The sequence below is a fragment of the Leucopleurus acutus genome, assembly GCF_964270905.1.
Source record: "Leucopleurus acutus genome assembly, chromosome: 12".
Lineage (NCBI taxonomy): Eukaryota > Metazoa > Chordata > Mammalia > Artiodactyla > Delphinidae > Leucopleurus > Leucopleurus acutus.
The window spans coordinates 11,016,460-11,037,148 of record NC_139154.1 but is presented as its reverse complement, the minus strand read 5'-3'; positions in this window follow the sequence as shown (position 1 = coordinate 11,037,148).

Below are 20,689 nucleotides of genomic sequence, written 5' to 3'. Positions count from 1 at the left end.
GAACCGTGCACTTTTGCTTAGCTAAGAGAAGAGCATGTCCTGTTCAGCTGATTGTCTCAGCAGGAAGGTGTATAGACACATAGACACAGGGAGTTGAGCCAGATCCACATATCTGAAGCTTGAAGTAGAAGTTACCTCTTTTAAACAAGCTTAGAACAGTTGACCCCCATACTTGTGAGTAAGAAGTAAATCCTCATTGTCTGCCAATTAGATATGGAATTGTTGTTCCACGACAATGCTTACTGATACAGGGTTGATGTTCAAGCATGACCTTTTTGGAAAAGTGACTTATAAATTGGATTTTGACCAAAGAATAGGAATTTTCTAGGAGGAAAAATGGAGTAAGTGTATTCCAGAAGAAAGAATATCAAATACAACAATTCAGAAGTGTGAAATACCATAACTTAGCATTTCAGTATCTGGGCCCTGATTGGAGCAAAGAAGGTTAATAAAGGAATCAGAAGAATGATCATAGACATAAGAAAGAGTGCCCTGTATGCACAAAAGACATCTAAGAAGAAATTTTAAAGTGTTTATTTTTTCCTGCAAGAAGCAAATCCATTGTAGCAATAATTAAAATGATAGATTTTTTTTTTCAAGTTTTCTGTGTGTTCTCATTTATTCTACTCTGCTCTCTTAGGAGAGGTAGTTTCTCAAACTGATATCAAGCCATGACTTTTTTTTTTTAATTGGGGTATAGTTGTTTTATAATGCTGTGTTAGTTTCTACTGTACAACAAAGTGAGTTAGTATTCCCTGTGTTATACAGCATGTTCTTATTAGTTATCTATTATATATATTAGTGTATATATGTCAATCCCAATCTCCCAATTCATCCCACCCCCTATGCCCCACCCTACTTTCCCCCTTTCGTGTCCATACATTTGTTCTCTATGTCTGTGTCTCTATTTCTGCCTTGCAAACAGGTTCATCTGTACTATTGTTTTAGATTCCACATATATGCGTTAATATACAATATTAGTTTTTCTCTTTCTGACTTATTTCACTCTGTATGACAGTCTCAACGTCCATCCACATCTCTACAAATGACCCAATTTTGTTCCTTTTTATGGCTGAGTAATATTCCATTGTATATATGTACCACATCTTCTTTATCCATTCATCTGTCAATGGACATTTAGGTTGCTTCCATGACTTAGTTATTGTAAATAGTGTTGTAATGAACATTGAGGTGCATGTGTCTTTTTTTTTTTTTTTTTTTTTTTTTTTTTGCGGTACGCGGGCCTCTCACTGTTGTGGCCTCTCCCGTTGCAGAGCACAGGCTCCAGACGTGCAGGCTCAGCGGCCATGGCTCATGGGCCCAGCCACTCCGCGGCATGTGGGATCTTCCCGGACCGGGGCACGAACCCGTGTCCCCTGCGTCGGCAGGTGGACTCTCAACCACTGCACCACCAGGGAAGCCCGCATGTGTCTTTTTAAATTATGGTTTTCTCTGGGTTTTATGAAAGTGAAAAAAACATCACAAAATGGAGATAATTCTCATTAATTTCATGTCAGAATTATTTTTAACCAGGTGAATTGTTTAATACCTAGACTTTTTGCCTCTTTCCTATAAAAATCCCTCCTATGACCAATCCCTTCTCATCACAAAGGTTCCCTTTCCATGTTATTCTGGATATAGTCAATGAGATCCTCTCTTTAGATCTCTTAGGGCTCCTAAACAGACCTTCTCTCTTCCTAATTTAAGTTATAGTGGAAAGATTATTGGACTGGGAATCAGAAGTTCCTGGCTACGATCCTGCTAAGACAATGATTTGTTTAAGTCCTTGGACAATCTCTTTTATTGCTTTGGGCATCACATACTCATCTGTGAAATCAGAGGTTTTGATTCGATAGATTTTAACATCCCATCCAGCAATAATATCCATATATTCATGTGTCTATCCATCCAACAGATATTCTTTGAGTCTCTACTACATGTCTGACAATGTCCTAGATCTTGTTCTCCTTTGGAGGTAAAAGACAGTCAATAAATAAACTGATAAATATGAACAATGTGTGATGCCGATGAGGGTTCTTCAGAAAAATTAAAATGTGATGGGATATGATAGTGATTTGGTGACTGATTTACGCTGAGTAGATAGTAAGACATGGTTTCCCTCAGGAAGTGACATTTCAGTTGAGAAGCAAACTACAAAAAGAGGCCAGTCTTGTTAAGATGGGGGAAAAGTATATCTATCCTGAGTGATAATTCTCAAGAACTTATTCAATAAATATGGGGGATGGTAGGACTGGGCTATGTGGGGCCGTCGCTAAATTGTCAAATAGCTTCTATTACTGCACTGATTAGTTAGTTCTACACGGACCGCTCAAAAGACCAAACTGCTTGTAGTGGGAAGGAGGCATAGGGTACGTAGACTAGCAGCACAATAAGTCAAATTACAGAGAGAGTGAGCCCTGAGATATGGATGGAAGGAAGTAAACCATGAGGGTGCAGCTTAATCACTTGGGAATATAATAGGACCATTAGAGAGCATCTGGGCAGCCCCTCCTCTCGGACAGGGAAATTGAGGCCCACAGAGGGAGAGTAATTTGCCTAAAGGCATGAGGTTCTACCCTGCATGTCATGTATTTAATCCCTAAGAATCACTAACTTAAGTAAATCATGAATTGAGCCTCTGATAGGATTTGCAGATTTGAGGTGGGGGAGGGAGAGTATGCTCCAATATTACTATGGCTGGCTGGAGGGTAGTTACCTGTTATTACCAAATTCCATTACTTCTCCATATTCAGGTCCCATTTGGATACAGCAGGACAATTGCAACATTGACACTCACATACATCAATTGAAAGCTTTAAAAAAAAAAAAGAAAAAAATAATTCTGGCCTGCTTACTCTATAGCACAGTCTAATTCCCATTGGGCTTATTCTAGAGATCTGAGTCCTAGACTTGACAAAGGAAGTCTTACGTAGTAGCAGGAAAATGCCAAAATCCTGGAATCACAGTCCAAATCTCTGTGTTCTTTCCCTTTGTCTGCCCTTTAACCTTTCATTCCCCAGCCTGGAAAATGACCATCTCATTTGCCTAGCCTACCACATGTGGTTATCAAGAGTTAAGTAGGGACCTCAGGATAGCATTTTGTATATTAAGCAATAAATGGGAAAGGTGATTGGATTACTTACTAACTTAAATTATTAATTAGCTGGGTTGCTTCACTTTTCTGGGTCACAGTGGTCTCATTTTTTTTACAAAAGAGGAAATTAGATAAATAAACTCTAAGAACTGTTCCAGCTCAAACAGCCTATGATCTGACAAAATGGTAGCCTTAAATCCTTGGAAAAGTATCCTCTATGCCTTTCTTTTTTGCTATGGGGTTTGCCACTGGCAACCTAATAAATCCTGTGCTAGTGGAGGGAGGATTTCATCACTAGAAAGTTGCTGGTCTTGCTTCACACATATGCAAAACTCTAAGGACATTTGAATTGAAGCTGAAAAGGGTGTTTGACCCCACAGCACCCTTTTCTAAAGTTAGCTGACATAGAACCACAATTTCTCAAGTTTATGCTTGAAAAATAGCTAGATATTTCTATGATGCCTCTTGCTAGGTTTTCAAATGACCACTTGATGAACCACAAATCTAGCTGGATTTACACAACAGGAGTAGAGCCATTTATGAATTCATGGTCATAGATAACCTATTCTCATTCAGGTTCTCAGGGCAGGATTTTGTAAATTGCTGGATTGGATAAATGCTCCCTGAATAGTAAAGTAAACTCATTAGGAGCCCATGAAAAATTAACTCTTACTCTGAATCAGGAGATGAATTGGCCAATTCCCTAGATATTTCTGAAGATAATGGGCGCCATGTTGGATAGCAGCTCTCAAACTTCTTTGTCAGAAGTTCACGTTTGCTACATGAAGCAAAACACAAAAAATGAAAACCAACTTTCTCATTTGCTCTGTTTCAAAAGGAGGAAAAAAATCACCTTTGTTTAATTGCAGAAGAAGTGTTACTGTACAAGCAGATTTGGGGAAATTACATATCTATCTCTTAGCAGTGGGGCCTGGTGATATGTAATTTTTTACTTGAAAATATAACTTAAAGCCTGGTTATTTGAAAATAATCAGTCAAAAATCCTGATAAACATGTATACCACTCTGCATGGTAGATTTACAAAAAAAACCAAACAAACAAACAAAAAAGAAAACTAAAACCAAACATAATTGATAATGATAAAATAAAACATAATATTTCAACACTGAGAAATAAGAATGTCAGCAAATGGAAACCATGGCCTACTGAAGACAGCACTGATAATATATTGACAACTCTTTTGCTTTGTTATTGATGATCTTCACGTATAAAACCCACAGGATCACCAAGAATTGTAGAGCAGAAAGGCTTAGCAGAATACTGAATTATATATAGTCTCCAGTAAACTCTTGTAATACCCTAGTTTTCAAGTTCTATTAACCCTTGATAACTACCATAGGAGGTCAGTAGTTCTAAGTCATCTTCATCATTGCAAACCTGAGTCTACTACAGAATGGCTTATCGTTCACCTTACAACTGAAGAAATTCTGTAGACTAGGAGAGAGATGTCAAGGTTCCTATTGTGGACTAATTGTCTGATGGTTAATAGTACTTAAATGCTTTTTACGTGGAAGCTTTTGTGTTCCATATGAGACTATATTTTAGTGTAAAATGAATCATATTCTCTCTCAGTGGATCACTTAATTCCAAGAAATGGGGACTTAATCAAGTACTTACCAAAGATTATGATTTCAATTTAGTAATTACCTGAGAGAGAGAGAGGAAGGGAATATTACTAATTTCTCACTAAATATCAGGAATTTCGCTAATGTTTTACATATGTCACATTTTTTAATCTTTTAAGCAATCCCATGAGATATTTACTATTTGTATTGATTTATAGACTGGGAAGCAGAGACTCAGGATGTTACTTAATTTGCTCAAATTCATACAACTGGTAAGTCTTGGACCCGGGATTTGAAGCAGTATCTTTCAGTTTCAAAAGTCTGTTTTTTTCATATTATTGATTCTACAAAGGTGACAGATATCTTTCCCCAATATTTAGTACATGTACTTTTCAACATTCTTACCATCGTTAGAATAGATTTGTCCATAATCTTCCTCATGGTCTGGAGACTACTGCAGCCATGAATGGCCAGCATTCAGGTTTAGCACATGGTGTGAGTTCCTTGAGAACTTTTTTAAAAAAATAGAATATACCAATTCCAGAATTTCCACAAAACAACACAAGGAAAAAAAATTTTTTTTCTATCGTCTTTTTAAGAATCAAAGGAGTGGAGAACTTGGTAAGTGTCATCAACTAATCATTTGAAAAGAAGACCAATGAGAGGAACATTTAGTTTCCTGGGCTTGTGATGAAATTTCAAAGCCAGCAACATCACATTTCATCTCCCCAAATCCCATAGATCTACCCCACCCAAGAATGCCACTGGAGTATTCAGATGCTTTTGAGAGCAGAATATCAAAGAACAGACAATGAATAAGTCATAAAAGTGGGGAGAGTCTTTAGCCACTTTCCTTTTGGAGTACGGTGTTCCAGAGACAACTCTACAGTGAAGACAGGTAAAGATAAACATCTCACTACTGTGAGCATAGCACCAGGAGCCCTGCCAGATAATTTATGTGCAAAAGTGTCTATAATTACACATGTTCATACATATTCATTCCCATGCTCCTAATTTTAGAGAAGGGAGAAGTGAACAAATTGAGTAGTAATTTGATTGTATTTGATTCACCTGGCTCTCCAAGTGCCTTATAAAGCCCCCAGAGTAAGTTTCCACTAATAGAGAATTCAGTTCAGCCTGAGACCTTGGGGAGTAATAGATAGACTGATGATGGAGTGATTGAGTCATTCATTTACTGAAATGTTTTATTTATTTATTCACTCATTCAACAATTATACCTGATTCTGCCCAGGCACAATGCTGGGTATAGAAGACATCCAGGTTGATAAGTGATTGGACCAGTAACGTGTCTATTCTTGGTGGGAAGCTGGTCTGGTCATGAAGGCATTGATTACAGGACAATGTGGCCAAGTGCTATAGTAATCCAACATGGGCTTAAGTTTTAGTAATGATTTCCTAGAGATGGAGAAATCTGAGCTGCTTTTTGAAGGAGGGTTAAGAGCTATCTGGATGATGAAGCATGGAGGGCATTCCAGATGCAGACACAGCAGAAGTAAGGTCCTTTAGATTTTCAGCAATTTTGTACCATGAGAAGGAAATGGGGAGAATGGTTGAAAAAGGGGTCCCAAGTCAGATGGTCACCTCACCTAAAAACTAGGATGGGGCCTGGAAGGGTTTTAAGCTGGGGTAATACACTAGATTCATCTCTGAAAGATCACTCAGGCTCCTGTGCAGAGAGGGAGGATTGGATTTGTATAAACTCTGGGCAGAGTGTCGAGCTAGAAAGCTACAGGAGAAATTCACACAAGGAATGATGAAACTCAGAACTTAATTCATAAGAATAGAGACTGTAGGAAGGAGGGGGAGGTTTGATAGATATAAGAAAGGTAAAAATTATACAACTTGGGGATATTATGGTAAAGGAGAGAAGATAGGATGGTAAACAATGTTCCTATTTAGGTAATTGGAGGATTAAGATTTTATTCTTGAGATCACAATGGAAAGAACAGTTTTGGGGAGGAATGTGCATCAAATTAGCTTAAGAACATGGTAAGTTGAAGAAGAGAAGTCACAGAATTCATGCTGAGCTGAGGCTTGGCCACACTATTGAACTAGGACTATTTTCAGACCCCTGGGAAGCCTAGAGCATTAGCCAGTTGTGTCTGCCTATTTTACATAGAGGAGATGCCATCTTGGGGCTTTAACTGTGATCCCAACCTGTTTACTTGGTGATCCTCAAATGTGTCTACTTTTTTTTGTTCCTTGGCTCATGGCTAAGGTTTGTTTCTCATAATTCATTACATAATCCTACACTCAATGCAATGAACTTATTTTCTCTTATTTCAATAACTGCTTCAGCCTGGCACTCTTAATGTGCTTTTTACCTTCCTGTCTTTGCCTGGATGTCCTTAAGAGTCTCACCCTTTCTCAGACTATAAAAATTGCTCTTGGAACTCTATTCTTGACTTCAGCATGAGTGTCTCCTGTCTTCCTGATCCTAAGTTGTCTCATCTTTCCCTAAGCACACCCTGGACAAGGCTGTTCCCAGGGCTCTGTCACATGGCACTGGCCTCTATTTGCACTAGGACGATTTCTCTTCCTGTTTGCTTCCCACTCCTGCAGGAGCCTCCAGCGGGCTGAGCAGCCAGTGTCAACACTAAGCTCTTTTCCTTAGATGTACAATGTCCACCATTTGTTGTTGACTCATTTACTACCCTGGAGTTTGTGGAATGAAGGGATAAAGAGACATCACAGAGATTTGTTCTGCGAGGGAGCCAGGGAAGGCAGGTCTGTCACTTCCTTCTTCCCAAGCCATGCTGGGCAGAAGCCAGAAGCCAGGCCATTTAGTTTAGGGGAGAAATAAAGAACATCCAAATGACTGGCAAAGGCTCTGGAATTGTACTGCCAAGACCTAGTGACCTGGGCATCAGGAAGAGGAAGTGTGTTAAGACAATAGGGAAGTGGAGAAATCAGCTGAGCCTGAAACAACACAGAGGAAGGCATATCCAGAGGGACAGACATGTGGGTTAACCTTACTTGAGATGTGTTTGCCAAGACCATACTGGGAATCACAGCATCACACAGTCACAGACCCTTGGAGCTAGGAAGATTGTGAGATCATATTGGAAAGCCCATGGAGGGAATGTGGGTGGCCTAAATGAGTAAGTAGGGATGATGGCAGATGGTGAGTGATAACCCTGCACACAGACAATAGATTACAGACAATATGCAGCAAGTTGTCCTGGTGTTGCAAGACCTTCACATTTTTCAAGAAAAGCCAGAAATCTGGATTTTAGGTAAACTTTTATGACTTCTAAATGCTGTCAAATAATTAAAATTGCTTTCAAATCCAATAAAATACAAAACACATCTGTGAGCTGGATGTAGCTGCCAATTTAAATGGTTCCTGTATATTTAAGGTGATAATAGCTGAGGCCCAGCAAAATGAGTGGATTTCTCCAAGGTCCAGTAATTGTAGAAGGGCAAGTAGGTGATGGTTTAGCATACTGTTTTCCTTCCCTCCCTCTTTCCAATCCAACACTCTGTGGAGACATGGGAACATAAAGTATTCTACCTTCTTCCCAAAGAAAAGTGATGGGATGGGGCAAAAGACCCTGCTTCTTGACTTTCTTTCTATTGGCTTGGCCCCTCCTCTGTGAGGGTGGCTACTGTTCAGTACAGTGAAAATGGAAAGAGACCTGGATAGCTTTCTAGCACAGGCTTAGCCATTAACCTTGCATCCTTGGAAAATTCTCTTCTCCTCTTTGGACCTCATTGTCTTCATAGATTTAATGAGGCTCTCAGCCTTATAACTTCCAAGTTCCCTAATAAGTCTAATCCAAGTGAACCTTTTACTGAACACAAGTTCATGTACCTGATGCACAGTAAAGCCAAACAAACCAAAACATCAGAGTTTGGAACAGAGAAAGGTTTATTGCAGGGCCATGTAAGGAGATGTGTGGCTCAGGCTCAAAAAACCCCAAACTCCCCAAAGGGTTTCAGCAGAGCACTTCTAAAGGCAAGGAGAGAGAGGGGCTTTGTTAGTTGTTGCAAACTTCTTGGTGTCGGGATACTTTGCTCTTACAGCTATTCATGTAGGTCAGGTCATGATGTTCCTGTAAAACTCCAACAAGACAAAAGTTATTCTCTGTTCTGCAACTTTTTATCTCTAGATGAATGGACTCTCAGAACCCTGAGAATAGGCAATCCTGTATATTTCAGGCTATAGGCAACATTCTTTTACAAAAGGTGCAGAGCCAGCATGACTAAGAACAGGCAACAAAGAACAAGGGTTAAAGTAAAAGGAACAGATCTAATATGGAGTCAGATTTGCTTTTACCTATTACAATTACAAGCTTGCTTTAAATATCTAAGTCCTCATGTCAGGACCTTTGTTAGCATTCCCTTCTGCTGGATTCTTCCCACCCCTTATTCCCTGCCCCCATCTGCACTCTTATTCTGACTACCTGGTGTTCCTGTGCTGCTCCCCAAAGCCTGGAGTTCTGTTGGTATGTACCACTGGAATTCACCCTTCATTGCCTATAAGATCCATTTCAAATCCTTTTTACCACCAAAACTCACCTATCCAGGTAGAGAACTAGCATGCCTAAATATTGGAAATGGGTAAATAAATTTCTCAGCATATGAATATTAAACTGAAAAACTTAGGAAAAATATTAGAGCTAATGAGAGTTGAGTAAAATGGCCATTAAAAAATAAATACACAAAAGTCTGTATTTTTTCTCTAGATTAGCCATAGCCAGTTAGACACACACACACCCCTCTCCTACAAAAGATCTTAAAAAGAAATTTACAGAACCTACATGAGGAAAACTGCAAACCTTTACCATGGTGTATAAAAGAAGATGGGAATAAATGTCTATGCAGGAGAAACCATATTGTAACAGATGTGCCCCAAGTTAATCTATAAATTCAGTGAATTCCTTCCAATTCAGTACATTAATAGAATATCAATAAAATTTTAATCACATTTTAGATGTAGTGTAGAGGTAGTTATAAAATGATTCTCAGCTTTATTAGAGAAATGAAGTACTACCTACCAAATATATTCAGACTCCAATCATGTTTCTTTCCGTCTCTTTTGGTCCAAGTCATCAGCATTCCTCATGTGGATCACTGTCATAGTCTTGTAACAAGCTTGTGCTCCAACCCCTTCCCCTTTCAGTCTGCTCTCAATACTGTTTCCAGTAAAGTCCTGTTAAAATGTTAGTTAGATCATGTTATCTTCCTGATCAAAATCTTCTGATGGCTTCACAGATATTTGAGAGTAAAAATAAAATTATCCCAATAGCCTGTAGTGAATTATATGATCTGACCCCTGTTATGGACATGTTTCAAATTCTAGTCCTCCCACTGCCCACTCTGCCCAGGAATACTGGTCTCCTGGGCGTTCCTCAAAGGCACCCTAAATGTAAAATTGTACAATGGTGCAGCTGTTTGGAAAATAAATTGGTTGTTTCTCAAAATGCCAAACATAGAGTTACCATATGACCCAGTGATTCTACTGCTAAGTATGCACTCAAGAGAAATTAAAACATAAGTCTACACAAAGACATACACAGATATTCATAGCAACATTATTCATAATAGCCAAAAGTACAAGCAGCCCAAATGTCCATCAACACATGAGTGGCTAAAGAATGTGGTATATCCCTGAAAGGAATATTATTAGTTGATAAATTAGCTAAGAATGAAGTACTGGTTCATGCTAAAACATGGCTGAACCTTGAAAACTATGCTAAATGAAAGGATCTAGTCACAGAAGACCGCTTACTGTATGAAGTTATTTATATGAAATGTTCATAATAGGAAAATCTGTAGAGACAGAAAGTAGATTAGTGGTTGCCTAGGGCTGTGGTGGTGGTAGTGGTGGTGGTGGTGGTGTGTTTGTATGTGTGTGTGGGGTGTGTATGTGTGTGGTGAGGGAAGGAAATGGGAGAATGACTGCTAATCATTACAGGGCACCTTTTTTAGGTGATAAAAATCTTCTAAAATTGTTCATGGTGGTGGTGGTATAACTCTGTGAATATACTAAAAACTATTAAACTGTATAATTTAAATGGGTCAATTGTATATGTGAATGAATAAACAAAGCTGTTAAAAAGGTAAAATGATTGTTTATGAAGGGTTTTTACATATACGATCTCATCCTTTCCTCGAATGACCAGGAGAGTGTGTACTATGGCCATGGGGTCACCTCCATTGTGCAGAGGAGAAACCCAAGTCTCAGGTTAGCCACTCCACTAGTAAGTGAATCATCTAAAAGTGAGGGTTTCTGGCTTCACATTTCATGTTAGCCCCTCCTCCCACTTCTTCTTACTTCTTTGCCCCTCTGATTTCTAGTTTTAGACCTGGGCTCTGAGCCACTTCTGATGAGTGCTTCATTATCCATTTGTATTTTCTTCACCATGACCAGCATCTTATTCATTAATTCATTTATTTGTTCATTGTAAAACATGAAGACTATTCTCTAAGCAGACTGCCAGAAATCTGAATTACTTCACAATCAAGGGTTTTGAAGATTCTGAAAGTGATGGTCCTTCATGAGAAATACCTTCTGGGCTCCTTATTGATTATGGAGTCAGGCTACAGTTCTGTCAGATGATCTATCTGCCAGGAGAGTTAACCTCATGTGGCCTTGTCTTGATGTACTCATTTCATTTCATGGCTTCTTTCCTAAAGTTTTACCTCAATGACACTCTCTAAGCTGGTTATTCTGACTGTCTGTCATCCATATATCTCTAATACTCTAAAAACTATACGTTTTCTTTCTTTCTATCTTTTTCTGTATTTCTTTTAATTTTTCTAATACCTATTTGAGGAAGGAATAAATAAATGAGTGCCTGGCACATAGGATTTTAAGAAAGAGACTGGCAAATCCAACTTTTTCATTCAGGGGATTATCTCTAGTGGCAGAGGGGAGGATATACTGGGTGGAGAAGAGATTGGATACTGAAAAGCAGCTAGTGGATCCTTATTATTTTTGCCAGTCAGCTGTGGTTGTTTATTTTGATGATCAAAAGTCTTTCAAGATACCAAAGTGACATTCAGGTCATCAGAAATTTAATTAAGTTTTCTGTGACTTGAGTTCTAAGATCACTAATCTAGAAACTGGCACTAAATCACCCAGTCCCAGATCATACTAGATTCACTTGTTTATTTATTTGTTCAGCAAATCCTTGCATAGCATCTACTCTGTTCTTGGCATTATGAAACTGGGTGTGCAGCAGGGGACAAAACAGGCATAGTTCTGATACTACAGTCCAGTGACAGACAACAGACAAACCAGCAAGTAAATATGAAAGTGGATGCATGAATGAACTATACTTATGTGGACTGGAACTGAATTTCTGGATAAAGGAGTAATGGAGAAATGAAATTAGTGAGATTAGGAAGAGCAGCCAAAGCAAGACAAGCCTTAAATGCCAAACTGGGCCAATGGTGAGGATGACAACAACAATGACGATGACGATGATACTAATGTTAGCAATAATGCTTTGTTATCAGGCCATGCTGTTACTTTTACAAAATGTTTTCATAACTGTTTAATTCTTGCTCTTGTCTAAATGAAATGTGAGCTGCACAAAGAAGTAAAGTGAGTCATTTGTAGTTACAGAATTTCTAGTGGCAGAGGTGGTGGTAGAACCATCTCTTGTGATTCTCTTTCTAAACAAGTGTCATTGCAGTAACATTTGTCAACACAGAATCTTACCTGGAAGTCCACCCTTCATCCTGATTTATATGCATACTTCCTTCTACTCTCTTCTGCCCCCCCGCCGAGGGCATGGCTGAGTCTCCAAGGAACACTTTGGAAATCCTTGCTAAATGTCATGCTCTCTGTTGTGGACACACTTCACTAGATACTGGGAAATGGATTTGTCATGTAATTCTAGCAAAGACATTAACTACTCTGGACTATATTAAACCTCATACTTTCCATCTAACCATTGCTAAAGAAATAACCTCATGAGCTGAATACCATTTGATCCCTATTGTATTGGCCTGTCTGGCTGGTCCCAAGGGAGGAGAAATCTGAGGATACCTGTCAGCACCTTTCTCTGAGCTTAGTGAGATGTCCTCACCTGCTCCAGTGACACTATCCTTGGCCAGGCCTTGGCATGGGGCAGCTTTCCCATTGTGCTCAGTGACGCTTCTTTGTTCTGGTTGCTGCATCTTAGCTTATATATAGTTCAACATTTCAAAGTCAAAGTCTTTTATCCTAAGTCCAAGGACATTTATACTCTGCAGCTCTTCTGAGAACTGGACTTCCCACTTCAGTCTCTGACAGAGGGTCCCCCAGACTATTCCACAGTTTCCCACGGACAGATGGTGACTTTCCTGGCTAGACTTAACCTAGAAAAGCAGTCTTTTCTACACCTCTTCAGATTTGCATTCCCTCCTGACTGCCTCCTTGTTTGACTCTAGGAACATTGTTTCTTCCTGTCTTTTATAAAAGTGATTTCACAACATCATTTCTATTTAGGTCCCATTCAACACTCAGACCACTTTAGATGAACTCTCCCAAAGATACCAAGCTTTTTCTACCTTTCTACACTGAGAACTCCCACCAGCCAGCAGCTCCTGATCCAGCTGCTACCCTCCTATCCTCTTATGGCCACAGATCTTTATGGTATCTTTGGAATAGACATGAAGCTAACAGTGTGTAGAGTGGACTTTAAAATGGGGACTAGGTTGCTGTTGGCCCACATGCTGTGGTCAGAGGGCCATGTCCTCCACCCCAGTATGCCTTCTGGGAATCTATAAACTTTCAGGACTTAATTCAAACGTTCTCTGTACTAGGTTGAATAGTGTCCCCATGGAACCTCAGAATGTGACCTTATTTGGAAACAGAGTCTTTGTAGATGTAATTAGTCAGATTAAGATGAGGTCACACTGGATAAGGGTGGACCGTAAATTCAATGACTGGTGTTTTATAAGAAGTTCATGTGAAGACAGAGACACACACAGGAAAAAAGGCCATGTGACAAGTGAGGCAGAGATTGGAGTGATGCATCTGCACGCCAAGGAATGCCAAGGTTTGCAGGCAACCATCGGAAGCTAGGAAGAGACAAGGAAGCATTCTTACCTAAGAGTCTTTAGAGGTAGCATGGCTCTGCTGACATCTTGATTTCAGACTTTTAACCTCTTGACCTGTGAGAGAACACAATTCTCTTGTTTTAAAGCGTGCAGTTATTGGTAATTTGTTACAGCAGCCCTGGGAAACTAATATTCTTTTCCTCTGAGGCCTTTTTGACCATTTCAAGTGGAGGAAAGACTTTCCTTCTGGGAGTTCTGTGCTGGTTATTTTACATCTGCCCTCATTATTTTCTGCACTTCTATGCCCTGGTCCATTCCCTGAGATCTATGAATAGTATCATCCAACTCCCTTGCTTTCTGGCTGCCACTTGGGTTGGTTGATGAGAAACCTGGTAGGATATCTGAGAGGAGAAGAGAAAGATGATGATATATATATTCCTCTGGCTTCCTTCCTGCTTTGGTGAAGTTTTGACTACAGTTGCCACTTCTACAATGTAGCATTTGTCAATTAACTCTTCTTCCTTGGATCTAGCTCTCAATTGAGCTCCAGTTATATTGTTTCCTTCCCTTGACTCTCTAAACCTATGATGGTAACTGTTGTTAGCTTTGTTAGCTCTGGGTCCCTCAACATCACTTGCAGATGTCCTTAACCCTGCCCATAACTCTGCAATAGTTCCATCATTAAAAGACCTATTCAAATAACATCTTGCAGGAGTGTGCTTAGACAGGACCCTCTTCTGCCCTCTGTCTAGTGCCTGCAGGACCTTAGAGCACTTACCTGTGCTTATGTCTGTTTCCCTCTCATAGAATGTAGGCCTCCATGCACAGGCATCCTTTAACATTCATCCTTTAACTTCTCAGCATTTTTCACAGAGACTGTCCCATAGTAGGTGCTTAGTAAATGAATCAATAAACGAACACAAGAGAATGGAGACCTGTTCACATTCTGAAGGTGCTTGATTTAGAAGTTCAACTCATAGAATCCCAAGAATGGCAGGCTGGGTTTTAGAAATACATGATAGAATATATTGTCTAGATTATTAAAATAATTATTGCAGTCCATTGCATTTACAAAGATCTTGTGTGTATATCATGGCATTTGACCTTTCCCACAACCTTATGAGAGATAGAAAAAAGCCAGATACTATCTCAGTTTCCAAAACAGGCCCAGAAAAATTACATAACATGCTCAAGACTGTGATCTCTGATTAATTAATGTATCTTAAACATTTTCAGTATAAAGAGAGATCTACAAACAAAAGCATTTTGTCCTGAAAAAAATATTGTCCTGTAGTTAACAAAAAAAGACAACTATCCTTGAAAGCAGCTGTTAAGTCTCCATCATCCATTTACCTTCTAGTCACTGGGCACTCAGCCTTTGCCCCTGTGCTGGGCCCATGGAAGCAGAAGGTAGGAAAATAGATAAGGTTTCTTCCCTGTGGAGCTCATGCTCTTATGGGGGAAACAACAATCACTAGAGTAACTACACAAGTAGAACTATACTTACAAAGTGGGGGAAGTGTGAGGAAGGAAAGGAACAGGCTATTCTGAGATGCAGAGCAGGAGGCTTGATGCAGGAATCATCTCGGAGAAAATGACATTTACGCTGAGAACTGAAGAAGAAGTTATTAAGTGAGGAGATTGAGAACTGTGGTGAAGAACATTCTAGGTGGAAGAACTAGCTCCTTCCAAAGCTGAAACAGAGATCAACCTATCTGAAGAACTGAAATAAGCCTAGCGAGGCAAATTTAGATGAAGGAAGTGGAGAGACATGGCTTTGAGGTTCTCAGAGGTGCCATTCTACTTGGAAGCTCCTAGGCTCCCAGCATGAAGTGGAACAGAAAAGATTATCCTCCTTTCTGCCTGGAGTCTACACAATGAACTGTCAATAAATATATGTATACGTATACCTGATTCACTTTGTTATACAGCAGAAACTATCACAACAATGTAAAGCAATTATACTCCAATAAAGATGTTAAAAAAAAAAGCTAAATCTTCAAAAAAAGAAAAAGAAAAAATGAAAGTGGACAGAATTTCCAGTAGGGGAAAAGAAAGTCTTCAAATTCTCAATGATAGAGCATTAGTTTTTATTATGTTGTTGACTCTTTGGGTGCTCAAAAATAGTATCAAGGAACTACACTGAAAATACTGAAAAATTAATTATGGCTGACTGCACTTTTCAGAACTAATTTTCATGAACAAAGTGGAATTAGCATCCTAAATGAAAAGGTTTCTGTATCCTGTCAAAAAATCAATAGTATTATAATGAGAATTTAATAATCTGAGACATATATGTGATGTAGTAGTATCTGTGTGTCCAAAGTGAAATGGAGATTAGCAGTTGTAGTAGTCAGGGTCCTGGTGGGAGACAGAGGGCCCATTTGAAAGGCTAACTGAAGAATTTAATGAAAGAACTGTTTATAAAGGCATGCACATAGGATTAAGGGAAACCACAAGAGGTGGGGAGATGGTGACATGCCTAAGGACTGGTGGGAAATTGGTGTCACCCATAGACCTTAAGAGACATGGCTTATTGCCTGTATCTTCTTATTTTGTGTATTCTTGGTTCTCTGGCATTTGGGGCTTTGATCCTGGAAAGACTGTCCCTCTAAGGGCTAGCTAATAACTAGAGATAGCAAAAGACCCTACTGGAGCATGATTTTGATATGCAAACCAACTTATCCAGAGCCCACACCCAACCATATCCTTTACCAAACTCTCACACACCAAGCCAATATTTCCCCCACCTGACATCACCCCAAATCCAGGTAATGAGCAACCAGGGGCCACCCTTACAACAGAGAGCTTGCTGGCTGAAATGATTTAAAATCTCCAGTCTTATATTTATTCAGCATAGCTACCCTTGCCTCACCTATACCTTCCTGTGAAAACCCCAATAAATGTTCTGGGCCATGCTCTGCCCTCGCTCTTCTCTGCCTACTGACTAACTGTGTTCCTTTCCCCATGCAGCCCTGTGTGGTATGCCATGCCTCCTGTTTCTAGGGATCTGTGAGTATAAACTTCTTTCATGATAGTCATTTTTATGTCCATGTGTCTTACCATATCTGATTAAAACAAGTCCTGGGTATATATTTTGAATAACCAGTAAGGAGCTGTTCTTGGAAACTATCGAGCTGTAGCCACAGAAGAGGGACCACATAACGGGAACTATGAATTTAAGGAGGGAAATGCAGCTGCTGCCACCGACAGTCTGAGAAAGAGTCAGGAGAATAAATACCCCACCTCTCTCTTCCCACTCTCTGATCTCCTGGCTGGGCCTCTTACAGACAAAAGTCAAATGAAAGCTAGGGCTCATCGACGTACAGGTGAAATAGACTATAGAGGTCTTCTCCCCACAGTACGGAGCAGGACAGTGAGTGTGGAGAATGGGTCAAGAGGCAGAACTTGGGTGAAGAACTTGCTCAGAGTCATCTCATGAATTTCAGCTATGAATCTGCTGTTACCAAGTCCAAGCTTGTACTGCTCACTACATGATGGTACGAGCTTGGACTCTGTAACAGAACCTTCACGTTTGCCTTGTTGGGGCAGGGAATAGCAACTTTATTCAGAAGGCCAGCAGACTGAGAAGATGGTGGACTAGTATCCCAAGGAACCATCTTACCTGAGTTAGAATTCAGGTTCCTTGTATACTGAAAGGGAAGGGGGTGTGGTTGGTTGTTGCAACTTCTTGGTGTCAGAATCCTTTGTTCTTGAATTGTCCATGTAGGTCAGGTCACGACATTCCTATAAACCTCCAACAAGACAAATGTTATTCTCTGTTCTGCAACTTTTTATCTCTGTCTGAATGGAAAATTATTATACCTTTAAAGGTCAGGACCTTAAGAATACGCTATCCTGTATATTTCAAGCTATAGGCAATATCCTAATTTGTAGCAAAGCAATACAATGTAAAAGTTAAAGTAAAAGAAACAGATCCAATATGGAGTCAGACTTGCTCTTCCCTATTATAGCTCTTCCTGTTATAATAACACCAAAGGGATATAGACTACAGCATAGATTTAGCACATGGAATTGAGAAGAATGAAACTCATTGTCAAATTTGATGATCCCTTATACTCACTAGATGTCCACTGAAAAGCTAGCTATGTTTTGGAAAATAGTTGGGTACCCCAACTTTTAAACCAGTATTTCCATCTCCCATTTCTTATGTTTCCAATCCACCTTTGATCCTTCAGCCAGTTACCTTTCTAGAACATAGATCAGATGATGACACTCACTTTTCAAAACCTGTGAGAAATCCTCTTACCTTTAGAAGCAGGACCACTGAGACTCTCCACATGACCTGGACACACATTCAAGCCTTGAGTTTAGCTTTTCCTTCCTCTCCCATTCATTTTCAGTGTCCTTGTACATTAAAATTTTCTTTATTCCCTTGGCATATTGGAATATACCTAAACATATTCTTTTTTTTTTTTTTTTGTGGTACCCGGGCCTCTCACTGTTGTGGCCTCTCCTGTTGTGGAGCACAGGCTCCGGACGCGCAGGCTCAGTGGCCATGGCTCACGGGCCCAGCCGCTCTGCCGCATGTGGGATCCTCCCAGACCGGGGCACGAACCCGTGTCCCCTGCATCAGCAGGCGGACTCTCAACCACTGCGCCACCAGGGAAGCCCCCCCTAAACATATTCTTTAAGCAATTTATTTCAAATGGCAAAATTCTGAAACTTTGTAGATGCTGTGCCTACAATTTAACTTATCTTTTCCAGTCTTTGCCTGAAAAATTCTTTTAATAACTCAAATACTACTTCCCTTAAAACAGCCCTACTCCCTTCCTTTCCACAACAAGCAGAGTTATGCCCGCTCTCCTCTTTCTTCTATAGTACAATACTTTGCTCAAACATCTATTATAACAGCACATACAGCCTAGGGTTATTTAATTAATAAGTTTTCCCTCAGGGTTTCCCATTTGTGAGGAGCTTTAAGCTTATGTCATTATACCCAAAAGTGTCATAGGGGTTCAAGACTTGTTTATTTGAATGAATAGACAAGTGAATGAATAAATGAGTGATTAAATTCACACCTAAGTATGAATTAGTTCAGTTCTGCTGAAGAAATTAGAGAGTTAATTGGGGATTTGGAGGTCAGGAAGGAGGGAAAGGAGACAGTAATTGTTAAACTTTAAATATTTCTGAAAAAGTGTCAGCTAATGGTAGATTGCCAACCCTCAACACCCACGTGTTGAAAGGTAAAAGGGATTGAGGAAGGGACAGTCCAGGGATGGGAATGAGGCTTTCTGGCTTTCTCTCTAAGCCAGAAGTCAATAGACCTGCCTGGAAACCTTATCACCATTGATAACCTGGTTTCTACAGTAAAATGCATTCCACATGCCTAGCAGCAGTTTCCTAAGGAATGTTTTGGAAAAAAGAAGAGTCAGAAGATAACTTTTGGGTCCTACCTTTTAGATCTAGAGCAAGTCCTTTGCGTTTCATGAGTTAAGGAAAATTTGTGCATTAATTTAATTTGTGAAATGTGCATAATAATACCCATCCAATTATATTCGCAAAACCACATCAGCAAGTGGATCTTAAGGGCTATACAAATTGTGTTGGGTGTGCATGAAGTAGCAGGCAAGATATAGGAAATATTGTTTGTTAGTTTTGGATTGCTGATTTAAGTGACTGGAAATTATGTACTTTCCCTATTTATTTATTTTACTTATTTATTTTTGAATATTAAATGTATATAGTTAGGTACAGTACCCATCTTCCAGATGTGATAGTTATTAACATTTTATATTTGCTGAAGATTTATTTTTTAAGAACCAGATAAAGCTCCCTTTGTATTCAGCCTAACCACATTTTTTTCTCTCTTGCCAGATAAATTTTTATACCTTGGCTACTTACATTTTAAGCCATAAACATTTAAATTGTATTGATTTGTGTGTTTTTAAAACTTAAATAAATAGTATATATTATTTTCCTACCTGCTTTCTTCATTCAAAATTTTGCTTTTGAAATTTGCCTGTATTATCTATTGTCTATCTGTCATCTATTATGTGTTACATATTATTCTCTGTGCAAATGTACCATATTATTTATCTTCTCTCCACAGTGGAATCCTCTCCCCCCCATTCTTCACTATGACTTGCAATACATAGTGTATATCTAGAATATCACTATTCTATTTATTTCTAAGTGGAATTGCTAAATCATAGGATATGTGTCTTTAACTTTATCAGATATTGCCAAATTGTTTTCCAGTTATAGCTGTCTATGCTTTCAAGAGGGATATGTCCGATGGTGGAATTTTAAATAGCAGGGAAGTAAAGGAGGAAGTCATTGATGGCCAGATGAATTTATATGACACGGGCATTCCTCTAATCCTCCTTTATCTTACATTGAACATCTTTTTTCATTGGTATGGTGTTCTTACTGCCATTCTGCCATGCGGCACCCAGCAAACTTTACAATGCCCATTTCTCCTTCAGCCATTCTTATCTTTTATATCTTCCCTCTCTCTAATATTTTAACTAACATAAGGTTCCTGCTTTGCTTCTCTTCACATGGTTACAGGTGTACTGAATTCCCCAACAGCAGGTCTCCCTGATGAAGACTTTTGGAATAATAGGAATGGTTAAATTCCATAGCTGAATAACCAATCATGGAACCTGTTAGCCTTAGGAACCTGTTGGCTAACTGGTATCAACCTTACTCTGCAAATATGGAAGCTCATGTTTGGGGCTTCCCTGGTGGTGCAGTGGTTGAGAATCTGCCTGTCAATGCAGGGGACATGAGTTCAAGCCCTGGTCTGGGAAGATCCCACATGCTGTGGAGCAAGCAACTAGGTCCGTGAGCCACAACTTCTGAGCTTGTGTGTCTGGAGCCTGTGCTCTGCAACAAGAGAGGCAGCAATAGTGAAAGGCCTGTGCACCATGATGAAGAGTGGTCCCTGCTTGCCACAACTAGAGAAAGCCCTCATACAGAAACAAAGACCCAACGCAGCCAAAAAAAAAAAAAAAATACGGGAGTC